General features: G+C 61.7%; 1 protein-coding gene across 2 annotated transcripts in view; it reads right to left on the bottom strand.

The window, feature by feature from the left end:
* PLEKHA6 (pleckstrin homology domain containing A6) overlaps positions 1-17,827 on the bottom strand; it is a 56,009-nt gene that overhangs the window by 31,691 nt on the left and 6,491 nt on the right. The window contains exon 1 of one of the 2 annotated variants that reach the window (XM_033080163.2): positions 10,658-10,779. The exons of the other annotated variant lie outside the window; for it this stretch is intronic. The gene's annotated coding sequence lies outside the window, so the exon portion shown is untranslated. Of the gene's footprint in view, positions 1-10,657; positions 10,780-17,827 lie in introns of those variants that run through there. 2 annotated transcript variants of the gene reach the window in all.

Below are 17,827 nucleotides of genomic sequence, written 5' to 3'. Positions count from 1 at the left end.
CCATCCTCAAACCGCATGCTCAGACCCCAAACACCAGCCCAGGACCACCCAAACCCCAAACATTTCTCCAGATCTCCCAGACCCCAAACATCATCCCAGGACCATCCCCAAACACCATGCTCAGACCCCAAATATCATGCTCAGACCCCAAACACCATTCCGGGGCCATCCCCAAACCCCAGGCTCAGACCCCAAACACCATCCCAGGGCCACTCAGACCCCAAATACCATTCCAGGGCCATCCCCAAACCCCAGGCTCAGACCCCAAACACCATCCTAGGGCCACTCAGACCCCAAATACCATTCCAGGGCCATCCCCAAACCCCATTCTCAGACCCCAAACACCATCCCAGGATCCCCCAGACCCCAAATACCATGCTCAGACCCCAAACACCATCTCAGGGCCATCCCCAAACCCCATGCTCAGACCCCAAACACCAGCCAAGGACCACCCAAACCCCAAACACTTCTCCAGGATCCCCCAGACCCCAAACATCATCCCAGGACCATCCCCAAACACCATGCTCAGACCCCAAATATCATGCTCAGACCCCAAAAACCATCCCAGGGCCATCCCCAACCCCATTCTCAGACCCCAAACACCATCCCAGGGCCACTCAGACCCCAAATACCATTCCAGGGCCATCCCCAAATACCATGCTCAGATCTCAAACACCATCCTAGGGCCACCTCAGACCCCACATACCATCCCAGGGCCATCCCCAAACCCCAAACACCTCTCCAGGATCACCCAGACCCGAAATACCATCCCAGGACCATCCCCAAACACCATGCTCAGACCCCAAACATCATGCTCAGACTCCAAATATCATGCTCAGACCCCAAACACCATCCCAGACCCACTCAGACCCCAAACACCACCCCAGGGCCACCCTCTCGTGCAGGACGCGCTGGCCACCAGCTCGCCACCGTCCCGGAGCTTCCCGTGGGAGCCGCGGGGGAGGGGAGCGCAGGCGGGGGCTGGGCTGGATCCCCTGGGAAGCGGCCGGGCTGTGCTGCCAGCCCTGCCAAGCCGGGCAAAGTCCTCGGGAAGGGCGGGACGGCACCTCCCGAGCAGCCACGGCCCGCGTGCGACATCGGCAGCGTCACACGGGGACATCCCGGAGAGGAGAGAGAGGAGAGGAGAGGAGAGGAGAGGAGAGGAGAGGAGAGGAGAGGAGAGGAGAGGAGAGGAGAGGAGAGGAGAGGAGAGGAGAGGAGAGGAGAGGAGAGGAGAGGAGAGGAGAGGAGAGGAGAGGAGAGGAGAGGAGAGGAGAGGAGAGGAGAGGAGAGGAGAGGAGAGGAGAGGAGAGGAGAGGAGAGGAGAGGAGAGGAGAGGAGAGGAGAGGACAGGACAGGAGAGGAGAGGAGAGGAGAGGAGAGGAGAGGAGAGGAGAGGAGAGGAGAGGAGAGGAGAGGGGCAAGGCTGGGGAGGGACAGCAGGAAAAGCTCCGGGTGGGATGGAAGGAGAGGAGCAAGGCTGAGGAGGGACAGCAGGAAAAGCTCCGGGGGGGATGGAAGGAGAGGGGCAAGGCTGGGGAGGGACAGAGGGAGAAGCTCCGGGTGGGATGGAAGGAGAGGGGCAAGGCCGGGGATTTCCAGAGAACAAAGCGGCTGCTGGCGGCCAGCGGGGCCGGCGGGGCGGGGAGGGTGAGTCCCCCGCTGCCGCGCCAGCTGGGGTCGGGGAGAAGCACAAAAAGCACAAAAAAAGCACCGGGAGTTTGTGTTTTATCTCCCTGGAAACCCCGGCTCCAGCCCAGCACGGCCCGCGGGGGCTGACAGCCAAAATCGCTGCTGCTGCTGCTGCTGCTGCCGGGATCTGGAGCAGGCGCGGCAGCAGCATCCTGACCCCGTGGGGGACATTTGGGGACATTTGGGGAGGGTGACAGCCCCGGATCAGGGCAGAGAGGGTGACAGTCCATGCCCTGGCTGCTCTGATGTCGCTCTATTGTCCCCTCGTGGGGACAGAGCCCAGTTCCTTGGGCAAGGGATCACCGGGCTCCCAGAGCCACCATTGCCAGAGCCACCATTGCCACTCAGAGCCACCACTGCCATCCAGAGCCACCATTGCCAGAGCCACCATGCCATCCAGAGCCATCATTGCCACCCAGAGCCACCATTGCCACTCAGAGCCACCATTGCCAGAGCCACCATTGCCACTCAGAGCCACCATTGCCATCCAGAGCCACCATTGCCATCCAGAGCCACCATTACCACCAGGAGCCACCATTGCCATCCAGAGCCACCATTGCCACCCAGAGCCACCATTGCCACTCAGAGCCACCATTGCCAGAGCCACCATTGCCACTCAGAGCCACCATTGCCACCCAGAGCCACCATTGCCACCAGGAGCCACCATTGCCAGAGCCACCATTGCCATCCAGAGCCACCATTGCCAGAGCCACCATTCCCATTCAGTGCCACCATTGCCATCCAGTGCCACCATTGCCACTCAGAGCCACCATTGCCACTCAGAGTCACCATTGTCAGAGCCACCATTGCCACTTGGTGTCACCATTCCCGTCTTCACCATTCCCATTCAGTGCCACCATTCCCCTCCAGTGCCACCACTCCCACCCAGAGCCACTATTTCCATTCAGTGCCACCATTGCCATCCAGAGCCACCATTGCCACTCAGAGTCACCATTGCCATTCAGAGCTACCATTCCCACCCAGTGTCACCATTCCCACATGGAGCCACCATTCCCACCCAGTGCCACCACTCCCACATGGAGCCACCATTGCCACTTGGAGCCACCATTGCCACCATTCCCACCCAGTGTCACCATTCCCACCCAGTGCCACCACTCCCACACGGAGCCACCATACCCCACACAACCAGGCCGTCACCTGGCCTGGCCCCTGGAGGCTCTGAACTCTCCCTAAGCTCCTCAGGAAGCCGATTCCATGGCTGGCAATACCTGTCCTGAGCAATCCCTGGCATCACAGCCCCAACCCCTCCCTGGCCAGGTCAGCTCAGGGGATTATGGCGGCAGCGCTGTGAAAATCCTGCAGGGACAAATCCCCGGCACCTGCCCGAGCTGTGCAGCTCCATAATCCCACCCAGGTCCCGATGGCACCGTGCCTGGAGCGCTGCTCCTGCCAGCTCTGCTTGTCACCACCCTCGGGACACCGGCTGCTGGCAGTGCCACAACCACAGACAATGGCCCACGAGTGCCATGGGCGGGCTCTGTGTGACACAACCTCTGTGTGCCACAGCCTCACTCTGTGTGCCACTACCACACTGTGTGCCACAATCCCTCTCTGTGTGCCACAGCCCCTCTCTGTGTGCCACAACCCTGCCCTGTGTGCCACAGCCTCACTTTGTGTGCCACAACCTCTGTGTGCCACAGCCATGCTCTGTGTGCCAGAATCACATTCTGTGTGCCACAGCTCCTCTCTGTGTGCCACAGCCCTGCCCTGTGTGCCACAACCACAGTCTGTGAGCCACAGCCCCTCTCTGTGTGCCACAACCCCTGTGTGCCACAACCTCTCTCTGCGTGTCACATCCCCTGTGTGTCACAACCCCTGTGTGCCACAGCCATGCTCTGTGTGCCATAGTCACCCTCTGCGTGCCACAACCTCTATGTGCCACAATCCCTGTGTGCCACAATCCCTGTGTGCCATAGCCCCTCTGTGTGCCACAACCACGTTCTGTGTGCCACAGCCATGCTCTGTGTGCCACAGCCCCTCTCTGTGTGCCACAACCCTGCTCTGTGTGTCACAACCACAGCCTGTGTGCCACAACCAATGTGTGCCACAACCCCTGTGTGCCACAACCTCACTCTGTGTGACACAACCCTGTTCTGTATGCCACAGCCCTGCTCTGTGTGCCACAGCCCCTCTCTCTGTGCCACAACCTCTGTGTGCCACAGCCCCTCTCTCTGTGCCACAACCTCTGTGTGACACGTCCAGGCTCTGTCACAACGCCACACCGCCACACTCACACACACGGACACACTCACCGCTGTCACCACGCGTCCCCTCCGCCTGTGCGCCGCTCGCCGAGCCGGTGGCTCTCCCGCAGCCGGTGGCTCTCCCGCAGCCGGCCGGGGCGGATGATTTCCCTCCCAAGCCCATGGAGACCGTCCTTGGTATCAATCATTAACAGCGCCGCAGCTGCCGCCAGCTTAACCCCCTCGGCTCCGGGCGGAGCGCCAGGAGCCATCCCTGGCTCCCTCTGGAAGCGCCTTTAATGGCACCGTGACACGGCAACGCCACCGCAGGACAGCCGGGAGGGCTGGAAAAAGGATTTCCGAGGGGCTCCACATCCCCACGGCCCCGCTGCCGCTCCTGCAGGGTCCTGCCTGCGTGTTCCCCACCCCTGTCCCAGCACACGAGCGCTGGGAGCGGCCCCGGGTGTCACCGAGCTGCCACGTCCAAATTGTCACATCCGAATTGCCACATCCAAATTGTCACATCTCTGCTGGGATCGCCGCTGTCCCCAGGGCGATCCGGGGGGCTGAGCCCGGCCGGGAGCGGCTCGGAGGGGCTGGGGCTGCTCCCTCCAGCCCGGCCAGGATCGCAGCTCGGCGCTCCCGGAGCTCCCTCTCCTTTCCCTGCAGCATTTCCAAGGAACATCGATTGCTGTAACTTTATCCCGGCGTGTTTACAACCCAGCTGCGGCTCTTGGCTCCCTCAGCCATGCCTGGGGCCAGCTCTGCTCGGGCTCAGCGGCCACACGGCGCTGTCACAGCGTCCCTGTCCCCTCCCAACCCGCGATGGGGACCATCGGGATCAGCACCTGCATCCCCATGGAGAGGGGGCTGGAGGAGGAGGAGGAGCACGAGCGCTGTCCCTGAGCCCTGCCAAGGTTGGACAGATGTCCCTGTCACCTCCCCCCGCCCCCGCCGCGTTACCCAACCTGCCGAGGGGTTGAATGATTAACCTCGGGCTGCGCCATCTCCCTGCGCTGTCCCTGCGCAGCCCCGCGGCGCGGTGGCACTTGGGGACCCCGCGCTTCTGTCGCCGCCAGCTCCCAGCAGCATCCCATGGTCGCTCCCTCAGCTGTCCCCACGAACACTCAGAGTGTCCCCACGCGTGTCCCTCACCCCTGTGCCGTGTCGCACGGCTCTGGAGGTACTCACAGCACCGCCCAGCTCCCGCTTCCCGACACGGCCACCCCGGCAATTTCGGCCTTGTCCGGCCCCAGCTGCAGCGCCGGGGGCGTCCGGGCTGGAATGATCACAAACAGCCTTGGACAAACATCTGCACGGCACCACCCCCGGGCTGCGGCCGCGGGATGGTTTCAATCACACTCAAACCGCACCGAAAGGCCACAAAAACCGCGCAGGGGAGCGAGCCAGGCACGGCAGCTGATAAGGGACTGCAGATGTGGGGCTCGGTTTGGCTCCTGTGTCTGATGTGGGGCTCGGTTTGGATCCCCATGTCCCATGTGGGGCTCGGTTTGGATCCCCCTCTCTGATGTGGGGCTCAGTTTGGTTCCTTGTGTCCCGTGTGGGGCTCAGTTTGGATCCCCATGGGTGATTTGGGGCTTGGTTTGGCTCCTGTGTCTGATGTGGGACTCGGTTTGGATCCCCCTGCCCCATGTAGGACTCGGTTTGGATCCCCATGAGTGATGTGGGGCTCGGTTTGGATCCCTGTGTCTGATTTGGGGCTCAGTTTGGATCCCCATGGGTGATGTGGGGCTCAGTTTGGATCCCCCTGTCCCATGCAGGGCTCAGTTTGGATCCCCCTGTCCCATGTGGGGCTCAGTTTGGATCCCCCTGTCCCATGCAGGGCTCAGTTTGGATCCCCACGTCCGTGAGATGCCATGGAACGGGCGCAGCTTTGGCAATTCCCATTCCCCACAAACTCCTCGAGAACACCCCGAACTGGGAGCATCCCCCTGCTCCCAGCAGTGATTCCTGAGGCTCTGCAAACCCAGGAGCTGCCACTCCCCCTCCAGCCCACCGGGATGGGCTGCAGGCTGGGCTCCATCAAGTTGTGCCACTCCCTGTGGAGCCTCTTGATGTTTTTTTGGATAAATTCCCCACACTCGAAAAAAAAAATTTAAAAAATACAACCCAAAGCCACAAACGCAGCACAAGCAGCAGCAGCTTCCACATCCGTGCTGCCACCACGGGATGCCGTTTCCCGGCGGGGTTTGGAGGCTCTGGATCGGGGGGTTGGGCAGCGCTGGCTCTGCCCCAACCCGGGAGCTGCAGCTCTGCCAGGCCTGCCGTGATTCATCCCAACCCCGCGCCCCGACCTCCCGCAGTCAAGCCCCGACACATTCGGCACATTCCTGGCATAGCCGGCACCGCGGAGCCCCACACCTGCCGGAGCGGGAGCTGGGGAGGTGCCAGCGGGGAGATTTATGGATCCCAGGCACGGTCCCAAGGCTGGGATGGCGGGCTCTGCTCCGGTGACACAGCAAACTTGTCACCGTGGGCAGCTTGTCACCTCCCCAAGCGTCCCAGTTGTTTTGCTGGTGCGGTGCCACACGTGCCTTGAGTCGGGCTGGGTGTGAATGGGGGAATTCTCCTTTTTTAGATCAGATCCCGCAGTTTGGCAGGGCTGGGAACAGCCTCGGTGACACAACCGAGCTCGGGTTGTGCAAGGGCTCGGCACCAAACAGCTCCCAAGGACGGGATCAGCGCTGGCTCCGGGCTGGCCCTGCCGGCTCCCCGGCCCCAAATCCATCTGGGCCACATCCCACGGCCCCAAATCCATCTGGGCCACATCCCACGGCCCCAGGGGTGGTGCCCTGGGTGCCAGGAAATGCGTGGAGAAGCCAGAAGAGTTCCTGAATGCCTGGGAAGAGGCACCGAGGAGCTAAGCCAGGATGTCACAGCAGCCTCAGTCCCTCAAAAAAATGGGGACGTGCCCACCTCACCAATCTCTGCACAGAAAAGAACCAAAGGTCCCCCAAACCGGGTTTGCCCTAAGCAAAAAGATCTCAAAAAAACCGCACTCAGCACTCCTCAAATCCTGGGATCAGGGGATCCCAAATCCCGGGGTCAGGGGATCCCAAATCCCTGGGTCAGGGGATCCCAAATCTCGGGGTCAGAGGATCCCAAATCCCGGGATTAGAGGATCCCAAATCTCCGGACCTGCTGCCTTTGCCAAGACAGAAGCGGTGCCACCCCTTGGGACATCCCGGGAGGAGTCACAGCCTTTCCCTCGCTGTCCTCGGATGTGACAACCCCTGTTTAATGTCACCTCCACACCCTGGGATGGCCGGGAAGGGTTTCCCTGTGAATCACAGCTCATTCCCAGCTCCCCAACCGCGTCCTCATCAGCGCCCCAAGCCCGGAGCAGCCCCGGAGGAAAAGCCAAAAATCTGCTGAGGAAAAACAGAGGGAGCCGAACCTCCCCCTGCACACACCCAACCAAACCCTGGGAGTGTCGCAGGAGGCGCGGGGACAGGACACACCTCTGTGTCACCAAACAGCCCCGATCGTGTCGCTTGTCCCCCTCCCAGCGCCACCTCCGCAGCGCCAGGGGCGGGCTGGGCTCTGCAGGGCGAGCAGAGTCGGGAATGGGGACAGCTCCAGGTTGTTTCCCAGAAATCCCATCAGCACAGAGCTGCCTTTCCCCCTTCCTTCTCCCCGAGGAGTGAACGCGGCCCCGGCTCTCCCTCCGCCCCGCGGGGAGGAGCAGCCGCGGGATCCGGGGAGGGAAGCTGGAAGGACGGGATGGCTGAGCCGGGCTGGAGCGGGGCCAGTCCCAGCCTGGAGAGAGCCCCCGGCGGTGCCTTGGGCGGCGGAGGAGCAGCTCGGCATGGTCAGAGGGTTCCCCTTGGAACGCCCTCCAAAAATGTCACAGGACCCCTCCAAAAATGTCACAGGACCCCTCCAAAAATGTCACAGGACCCCTCCAAAAATGTCACAAGTACCCAGGACCAAGGAACTGCAAGGAACTGGGACTGGCTGAGGGGCTGGAACTGGTTTGCTCGGCACCGGGAAGAGCCCGAGGCTCGTTCTGCGTTTCAGAGGGCACAGCTCTGGGGGATGGAGCTCTGAGGGATGGAGATCCCAGGGATGGAGCTCTGAGAGATGGAGATCCCAGGGATGGAGCTCTGAGCGATGGAGCTCTCAGGGATGGAGCTCTCAGGGATGGAGCTCTGAGGGATGGAGCTCTGAGAGATGGAGCTCTCAGGGATGGATCTCTCAGGGGTGGAGCTCTCAGGGTTGGAGCTCTCAGGGTTGGATCTCTCAGAGATGGAGCTCTCAGGGGTGGAGCTCTCAGGGTTGGAGCTCTCAGGGTTGGAGCTCTGAGGGATGGAGCTCTCAGGGAAGAGCAGCCAGGCACCAGGATCACTCCAGCAGCTGCCTGTAGCTCTGTGGCTCCCGTTTCCCGTGGGTTTGGGTCAAGGATGTTGTTCTGTGTGATTGGAACTGGCGTCCCTCCCTTGGAAAACAGGGAAAAGCCACCCATGCCCTCAGCCTGCCCCGGTGCCTTTTCCCCTCTCGCCTTTTCCTGTCCCAGCAGGATGGAGCCAGGACCGAGCTCAGCCCCAAACCCGCCCCCTGCCAGTGCTGCAGAGTTCATTCCCAGCTCCCGGGCATCCCATGGATGGCTGGGAGCCACGGGATGGAAACCACAGCTACCCCAAACCCCACAGCAGGATGGGAATGATCCAGCACAGCCATCCCAAATCCCACATCCCACAGCAGGATGGGAATGATCCAGCACAGCAATCCCAAATCCCAAATCCCACAGCAAGATGGGAATGATCCACCACAGCCATCCCAAATCCCCACAGCAGGATGGGAATGATCCAGCACAGCCATCCCAAATCTCACATCAGGCCAGGGAAATCCCACCACAGCAATCCCAAATCCCACAGCAGTTTGGGAATGATGCACCACAGCAATCCCAAATCCCACAGAAGGCAGGGAAATCCCACCACAGCAATCCCAAATCCCACATCAGGATGGGCATGATCCAGCACAGTAATCCCAAATCCCACAGAAGGCCACGGAAATCCCACCACAGTTATCCCACAGCAGGACAGGAATACAGGAACGATCCAGCACAGCCATCCCACATCCCACAGCAGGACAGGAATGATCCATCACAACCATCCCACATCAGGCCAGGGAAGTCCCACCACAGCAATCCCAAATCTCACAGCAGTTTGGGAATGATCCAGCACAACCATCCCAAATTCCACAGCAGGATGGGAATGACCCACCACAGCAATCCCAAATCCCAAATCCCACAGCAGGCCAGGGGAAACCCAGTACAGCAATCCCAAATCCCACAGCACGCCAGGGAAATCCCACCACAGCAATCCCAAATCCCACATCAGGCCAGGGAAATCCCACCACAGCAATCCCAAATCCCACATCCCACAGCAGGCCAGGGAGTGCACCAAACCCAGCACACCCACACAGTGCTGCCAAACAGGGGCTGGGGCTCCTGCCACCGGGATGTGGGGAGCAAAGGGCTTTTCCAGGCTCCAGGAAAAACTCTGGGAGGCGTGACAGAGCCCACAGAGAAGGGTGACTCCAAAAGAGCCTTCCCTAAAACACCCCTTCAACAAGAATGAAGGAGACACAGCAGGATCTCCCCCGGGTGATTTCAAGCAGCACTTCCAGGAGATTTTAGCTGGAATCTCCAGGAGAATCTCTCAGGGCTGCTCCTCCAGGCCTCCCGTGGCACAGGGAGAGCCCCCCGGGTGGGGCAGGATACCCTGAGCCGGGCAGGGTCCCCTCAAACCGGGCAGTGTCCCCCAGAGCCAGGCAGTGTTCCCCAGAGTGGGGCAGGGTCCTCTCAAAACGAGCAGGGTCCCCCCTAGACGGGCAGGGTCCCCCAGAGCCAGACAGGGTCCCCCCAAACCGAGCAGGGTCCCCCCGAGCTGGGCAAGGTCCCTGAGCTGGGCAGGGTCTCCCTGATCCGGGCAGGGTCCCCCAGAGCTGGGCAGGGTCCCTAAGAGTCGGGCAGGATCCCCCCAAACCGGGCAGGGTCCCCCAAACCGGGCAGGGTCCCCCCAAACCAGGCAGGGTCCCCCCAATTGGGCAGGGTCCCCCCAATTGGGCAGGGTCCCCCTGAGCTGGGCAGGGTCCCTAAGAGTCGGGCAGGGTCCCTGAGCTGGGCAGGGTCCCCCAGAGCTGGGCAGGGTCCCTGAGCTGGGCAGGGTCTCCCTGATCCGGGCAGGGTCCCCCTAAGCCGGGCAGTGTCCCCCAGAGTGGGGCAGGATCCCCTCAAACCAGGCAGGGTCCCCCCGAGCCAGACAGGGTCCCCCCAAACCAGGCAGGATCTCCCAGAACCGGACAGGGTCCCCCAGAACCGGGCACGATCCCCTCGAGCTGGGCAGAGTCCCCCAAATCAGGCAGGGTCCCCCAAACCGGGCAGGGTCCCCCTGAGCCAGGCAGGGTCCCCCAAACCGGGCAGGGTCCCCCTGAGCCAGGCAGGGTCCCCCCCCTGCCACCAGCTGCCTGTGCCCGCTCCCCACCGTGCCAGCCGTGTCCTGCTGCCACACCTTCCCTGCAGCTCCGGCCCGGAATTAACCCCTGGCAGAGCGCGGCCGTGCCCGCAGTGCCAGCAGTGCCACCTGCCCGGGCTGTCCCACTGTCCCCGTGTGACTGCTCCAAACCCGATCTGCGGCTCCTCGAACCCCTCCAGCACCTCCATCGCTCTCCCTCCATCCCCTCAGCCCCGATTTTAACCCCACCGAGGCCGGGCGGTGAGCACGGAGCTCGGTTACCTGCTCCAGGTGCTGCCGCGGGGGCAGAACCGACGAGAAGAGCCCGGGGCTGGCGGGGAAGGGACAGGAAAAGCCTCGGCGGCAGGAACTGATAAGCGAGGGCTGAAATCTGAACCTGCAGCTCGGCTCCTTCCTATATAACCACGCACACCCCCGGCCGCGCTGCCTCTCACGCCACTCCTGCTGCTCCCGGGCCACGCCAGCGACGGCGACAGCGACAGCGACAGCGACAGCGCCAGCCGCGCTGCCCCAGCCCCTTGTCGCCGGTCCTGCCCTCCCCCGAGCTGTGCCAGCCCAGGGTGGAGCCTCTCGCTGGTTTGGGGTGGTGCTTCAGGTGTGGTTGAGCTGCCGGGGCGGTGGGAGCGGGGTTTGTGTTTTGGGGAGGGGACCGGGACCGGGTGGGAATAAACCGGGTGGGAGAAGCGAATAACGCGGAGTTTAGCCCAAAAAAAACGGGTGGGAGGAGCTCAGCGCGCTGCTGGGGCCACCTGTGGCCGTGGGAAATGTCCCCACGGGGGTGACAAGGGCAGAGCGTGGCCGGTGCCACCCTGCGGGGAGCCTCGGCTCGCTGGTGGTCGCCACACCGTGCCCGACAGTGGCCACACCATGCCCGGTGGTGGCCACATCGTGCCACCGCTGCACGACTTCCTTGTGCCACCGCGGGACTTCCTTGTGTGCAAGGACTTGCCGCCCTTCCTGCCGCGGGGACAGAACCCTGCCCTGCTTTTCCCAATTCTTCAGGCTCAGCCCCAAACTGGGCTGGCCACATACCACGGGTGAGGCTGGGCTGGGAGGCTGCGGACACGGGAATTATCCACGGGAAAAGAAAACCCCAGGAAACCTCTCCGTGCCACATCATGGGGACATCTCCATCCGGGCAGCTCCGTTTTTTTCACACTCCCTGCGCTCCCTAGGTTGGATCCAGGCTGGAATTCTGCAGCCGGGGTGCGGGGAGCCCCACGGAGCTCGGAGCCAGTTCCCCGCCCCGCTTGCACAAGCGGCCCCGGGGCGCAGCAGCAAACCCGGCCTTGTTTACGAGCACCTGCTGATCCCGGCAGGAAGAGCTGCAGCTCCTGTGCCACCCATCCCTGGGCTGGACAGGGCCACCAGCTGTCCCCAGAGTCCCCACGGCCACCTCAGGGCTTGGGGACACTCCCCGGTGCAGCGCCCTGAACCGCAGCATCCTCCAGAGGTGTTTTGGGAAAGCAAATTTGGAGGGGCTGGGTTGAGCTGGATTTCCTCCCCAGGGAAACCCCGAGGATGTGAAAATCCCCCATTCTGCAGCTCCTACAATGCCTGGCAGCACCCAAAATCACCTCCCAGCAACCCCAAAATCGCCGGGGATGGAGCAGAGAACTCCCAGCACGGTCTGCCAGCACAGAGGAGAAACTGGGAGTCTCTGCTGGGGTGTTTTGTACGCACAATCACCAAACCGGCCCCAAATATGAATTTTTTTCTTCAGTTTCTTTTGTTTAAGGAGAAGAAGTGACGGAACCAACCCCTCCACATCATTCCCAGCCCCAATTCCTGCCCCATCCACACGAGGAAAGCGCGGCCTCCCCCCACCCCGGGGGCTGCTCTGTGACCCCAACCCCACACCGAGTTTTTGGGGGGATCCCCCAGCCCAAAACGGGGGGTTCAGCCCCCTCAACACCTCCCTGTCACCCACACCCCCCCCCAGCAGCAGGACACGGAGCATCCCCCCCTCCCTGCAACCCGAGGCTGAACCCAAGGTCCCGCTTATCTGCAGCACAAGCATGTCTGGTGATAAGGCCGGGGAGGAGATAAGGCTGAGCCAGCCTCGGCGCTATCAGCAGCCCTTCCTCCAGCCCTGCACCCCAAGGCTGAGGGGTCCAGCACCCCCCAAAATCCCCCAAACATCTCCCACATCAACCCCTCGCTTCAACGAGGTTTAAAACTTCCATCCCGTTCACAATCGGGCGAAGCGTTGATTCAGGGGAAAGGGGGAAAATTAAATTAAAAAAAAAATAAAAAACAAAGTCAACCAACTAACAAATAAATCACAAAGCAGAGCAAATAATGTGTCAGGGTTCCCCTGACAGCAGCGGGGGGGGCACACCCAGCCCGGCCGCATTAGGTGAGCAGCAAAAACTGGAATTGCAAATCATCGCTGCTCAGCCGAGCTGAAAGGAGAGCCGAGGAAAACAGAGCCAGGAGTCACCTGGGGCTCACCTGAGCCTTCCTCCTGCTCCTCCTCCCCCAGTTCCCGGTGTCCCCAGTGCCACCCCCGGGGTGTGTCCGTGCCTGGGTGGCCCCGGCAGAGCCAGCCCGGGGTTAAATCGGAGAATTAAAGGGAAAAAAATCCCCAAAAGTGCCTCGAGTGGGGTTTGTGGGACAGGCCAGGCTGCCAACACCGGTGGTGTGGGGTGTGGGACCAGAGCACGAGGGGACAGCAGTGGGGACAGCCCTGGTGGCATTGAGGGGATACATGGGGTGGCTTTTCCTCTGGGGCAGGGCGGGAGCAGGGCAGGGAAAAGGGGACGGTGCCAGAGAGGTGACACTGCCACAGTGGCGTGACACTGCCAGAGGGGTGGCACTGCCAGTGGGGTGACACTGCCAGAGGGGTGACACTGCCATTGGGGTGACACTGCCATCAGGGTGACATTGCCACAGTGGGATCACCTTGCCACAGTAGGGTGACACTGCCACAGGGGTGACACTGCCTCAGCAGGGTGACACTGCCACAGGGGGGTGTGGCACCGCCAGAGAGGTGACATTGCCACAGCGGGGTTACCCTGCCACAGTGGGGTGTGGCACTGCCATATCTGGGTGACACTGCCACAGTGGTGGCTTTTCCTGTGTGGCAGGACAGGGTGGGTCCAGGAAAAGGGGATGGTGCCAGCAGGGTGACACTGCCACAGCGGGGTGACACTGCCAGAGAGGTGACCCCATCACAGGGGTGACACTGCCAGAGAGGTGACCCCATCACAGGGGTGGCACTGCCACAGCGGGGTCACCCTGCCACAGTGGGGTGTGGCACTGCCAGCGGGATGACACCACCGGTGGGGTGGCACTACCACAGCAGGGTGTGGCACTGCCACAGTAGGGTGACACTGCCAGAGGGGTGACCCCATCAGACAGGTGACACTGCCACAAAGGGGTGGCACTGCCAGAGGGGTGACCCCATCACAGGGGTGACGCTGCCACAGCGGGGACAAGCGGGGCCGAGGCAGGGGATGTCCCCAAATCCCCGGAGCAGCCACCGCCCCGTGTCCCCAGTGCCACCAAGCCACCCCTGTGTCCGGATACCCCAAAATCCCCCCGGGACGTGTCCCAGGAGTCCCCGCGGAGGGCTCGGGGTGCGACCCCGGGGGCACAGCCCGGGGCAGGGAAGCGCTTCGGAGCGGGGCCCGCCGCAGGATTGCTGCCTCATTAGAGAGCAATTACCGGCTAATTACGGGATGGCAACACCCAAAGCGCATCGGGAAATGGGGCTGCCGGGTGCCGGAGGGCGGGCGTGTGCACAGGAGCACATCCCACCCCCCCACGCTCCCCAAAAAAATCCTCGGGAGCCTCTGGAGAAGGGGTGGGACACGGCGAGGTCACTGCCTGCAGTCCCCGTGCCTCAGTTTCCCTGGTGAACGAGGCGTTTCCTGCTCCCAGCCTCACCCCTGAGGTATCCAACAGTCCCTGCACCCCAAAATCACCCGGTGGGCAGCGCCCCAATCCCACAGACCCCGTCCTGTCCTTCTCCAGCAGGCAGCGGGATCATCCCATGGGAATGGGAATGGGGTTTGTGCTGTGACCCACTGCCTCTCCTGGGCCTGCTGGCACTGGAATGGGGTGGCCCGGGAATAGGGTGACCCAGGAGTGGGGTGACCCAAGAATGGGGTGACCCTGGGTGGCCCTGGAATGAGGTGGCCTGGGAATGGGGTGGCCTGGGAATGGGGTGACCCAAGAATAGGGTGGCCCTGGAATGGGGTGACCCTGGAATGGGGTAGCCCGGGAGTAGGGTGACCCTAGTGGCCCGAGAATGGGGTGACCCGGGAATAGGGTGGCCTTGGGTGGCCTGGGAATGGGGTGACCCGGGAATGGGGTGACCCTCGGTGGCCTGGGAATGGGGTGACCCTGGAATGGGGTGACCCGGGAATGGGGTGACCCTGGAATGGGGTGACTCAGAAATGGGGTGGCCCCAGCACTCCAGCCCCACTCTCGGCCATCCCATAGCCCAGGAGCCGGTGGCTGCAGAGGGCAATGAACTTTAGCCCCATAAATCACATTCCTGCGGGTTCCTGCTTATCTGGGGTGTGTGTGCCTGGCTGTGGCCAGAGAGGCCACCAAGGACACTGGGCAAGGGGACAGCACACCAGGAGTGGTCCCACCGACACCCCTGGACCTCCAAAACCCTCCTGGGGCTGCCTCCAAACACTCTTGGACCTCTAAAACTTTCCTGGAGATCTCTCCAAATGGTCCTGGACATCCAAAATCGTTCTCAGGGTCCCTCCAAACCCCCCTGAACATTCAAAATCCTCCTGAGGGTCTCTCCAAGCCCTCCTGGACCTCTAAAATCCTCCTGAGGATTCCTCCCAATTCCCTCATCACCCTGACACGAGAGCAGCTGGCGCTCTGGGAAAGGTCACTGTGTTTGCACATCAAAACAGGTGTTCAGGAGCAACAACAAAAAGGAGAGGAAAAAATCCCCCGTGGAAAAGAGGTGGAGAAAAGTCCCCCGTGGAAAAGAGAGAGTGAAAAATCCCACGTGGAAAAGAGGAGGAAAAAACCCTGATGGAAACGAGCTCCGGGAAGCGGTGCCGAGCGCGGGGCTCGTCCCCGCGGGACCGGCCGGGCAGGGCTGGGAGGCGCCCGGGGCTGCCGGACCGGTCCCGGCTGTTCCTCCGGAGCCCGACCCACGGCTCGGCATCCCCGGGGCTCCGGGACAGCCCCGCGGAGCCACCCGAGCCCGACCCACGGCTCGGCATCCCCGGGGCTCCGGGACAGCCCCGCGGAGCCACTCGAATTCTTGGAGGCTGCGTGGTTGGTGCTGGCTGTCCCCAGCCCTGTCCCCACGGATCAGCAGCACCTCATCTCCCAACTCAGCACCCACCACGAAGGGTCCTGAACATCCAAAATCCTCCTGGAGGTTTCTCCAAACCCTCCTGGATCTCAAAAACCCTCCTGGACATCCAAAATCCTCCTGGAGGTTTCTCCAAACCCTCCTGGATCTCAAAAACCCTCCTGGACATCCAAAATCCTCCTGGTGGTTTCTCCAAATCCTCTTGGACCTCCAAAACCCTCCTGGAGGTCTCTCCAAAAGCTCCCGGACCTCCAAAACTGTCCTGGGGTTTTCTCCAAACCCTCCTGGATCTCAAAAATCTTTCTGGGGGTTTCTCCAAACCCTCCTAGACCTCCAAAACTCTCCTGGGAGTGTTTCCAAATCCTCCTCGACATTCAAAACGCTCCTGGAGGTTTCTCCAAACCCTCCTGGACTTCCAAATCCCTCACAGCGCCTCTCCCGCCCCAGCTGCACATGGACAGGGATCTCCCACCCCGTCCTAGAGAAATCCAGCAGCCACATCCCTGGTTTGGTTTTTTTTTCCACCTGGATGCGACATCCAGGCCTCGGTGTCCCCGAGCAGCCGGAGCCGCTGCCAGCGTTACGTAAGGGAAGCTCGGAGGGGGAAAACGGCGGGAGGAGAGGAACAACAACAGCAGGAGAGGCTGGAAAAGGGTGCGGGAATCAGCGGGAGGATGCGGGAATCAGCGGGAGGATGAAGGAATCAGCGGGAAGATGCAGGAAGCAGCGAGAGGAGGATGCAAGAAGCAGTGGGAAGATGTGGGAAGCAGCTGGAGGATGCGGGAATCAGCGGGAGGATGCGGGAAGCAGCGGGAGGATGCGGGAAGCAGTGGGAAGATGTGGGAAGCAGCGGTAGGATGAGGGAAGCAGCGGTAGGATGTGGGAATCAGCGGGAGGATGAAGGAATCAGTGAGAGGATGCGGGAATCAGCGGGAGAAGGATGCAGGAAACGGTGGGAAGATGCGGGAAGCAGCGGGAGGATGCGGGAATCAGCGGGAGGATGCGGGATCAGCAGCAGGAAGATGCAGGAATCAGCAGCAGGAAGATGCAGGATCAGCAGCAGGAAGATGTGGGAATCAGCAGCAGGAGGATGCGGGAAGCAGCAGCAGGAAGATGCGGGATCAGAAGCAGGAGGATTCGGGAATCAGCAGCAGGATGCGGGAATCAGCAGCAGGAAGATGCGGGATGTTCTCTCTGCTCCATCACCACCAGGACAAGCCCCAGCCCGCCCCAGTTCCGGCCCTCCCAGGATTGGGGACACGCCGAGGATGGGGAGGGATTGTCCCTGGGATGCCCCCATCGGGTCCTGCCTTCCTGCTCCGAGAACAAAGGGATGCTCGGGAAGGCTCCGCTGGGATTTGGGAGCAGCTGCGCGGCCACCGCGGGGCTGGGAATTGCCTGAGCGGGGATTTCACCAAATCCAGAGTCTGGAGCAGCCGGGGAGATGGACTGGGGGGGACACGGTGTGGGGGGAACACGGACACGGCCCAGGATCAGGGACAGGGCACGGGAATCGTGGATTCAGCACGGGAATTATGGAAACGGCATGGGGGGATCATGGACACGGCACGGGAATTATGGATACAGCACGGGGATTGTGGATACAGCACGGGGATTGTGGATACAGCACGGGAAATATGGATACAGCACGGGGATTGTGGATACAGCACGGGGATTGTGGATACAGCACGGGAAATATGGATACAGCACGGGGATTGTGGATACAGCACGGGGATTGTGGATATAGCACGGGGATTGTGGATACAGCACAGGGATTGTGGATACAGCAAGGGAATTATGGAGACGGCACGGGGATTAGGGAAACAGTGTGGGGGGACCACGGACACGGCCTGGGATAACATACACAGCCCAGGATCATGGATACAGCCCAGGATCATGGACACAGCTCAGGATCACAGGCTCAGCCCAGGGTCATGGATATGGTTTAGGATCACGGGCATGGATCGGGATCACAGACACAGTCCAGGGTCATAGGCATGGCCTGGGATCACAGACAGGCGGTGAGAGATCACGGACAGGGCATGGGGATTGTGGATACAGCATGGGAATTATAGAAACAGTGTGGGGGTATCACGGACATGGCTCAGGATCATGGACACAGCCCAGGTTCACAG

The sequence above is a fragment of the Catharus ustulatus genome, chromosome 25 (genome assembly GCF_009819885.2).
Source record: "Catharus ustulatus isolate bCatUst1 chromosome 25, bCatUst1.pri.v2, whole genome shotgun sequence".
In the NCBI taxonomy this organism is placed as follows: Eukaryota; Metazoa; Chordata; class Aves; order Passeriformes; family Turdidae; genus Catharus; species Catharus ustulatus.
The sequence above is the reverse complement of the archived record's forward strand: the minus strand, read 5'-3'. Positions and strand labels throughout refer to the sequence as shown.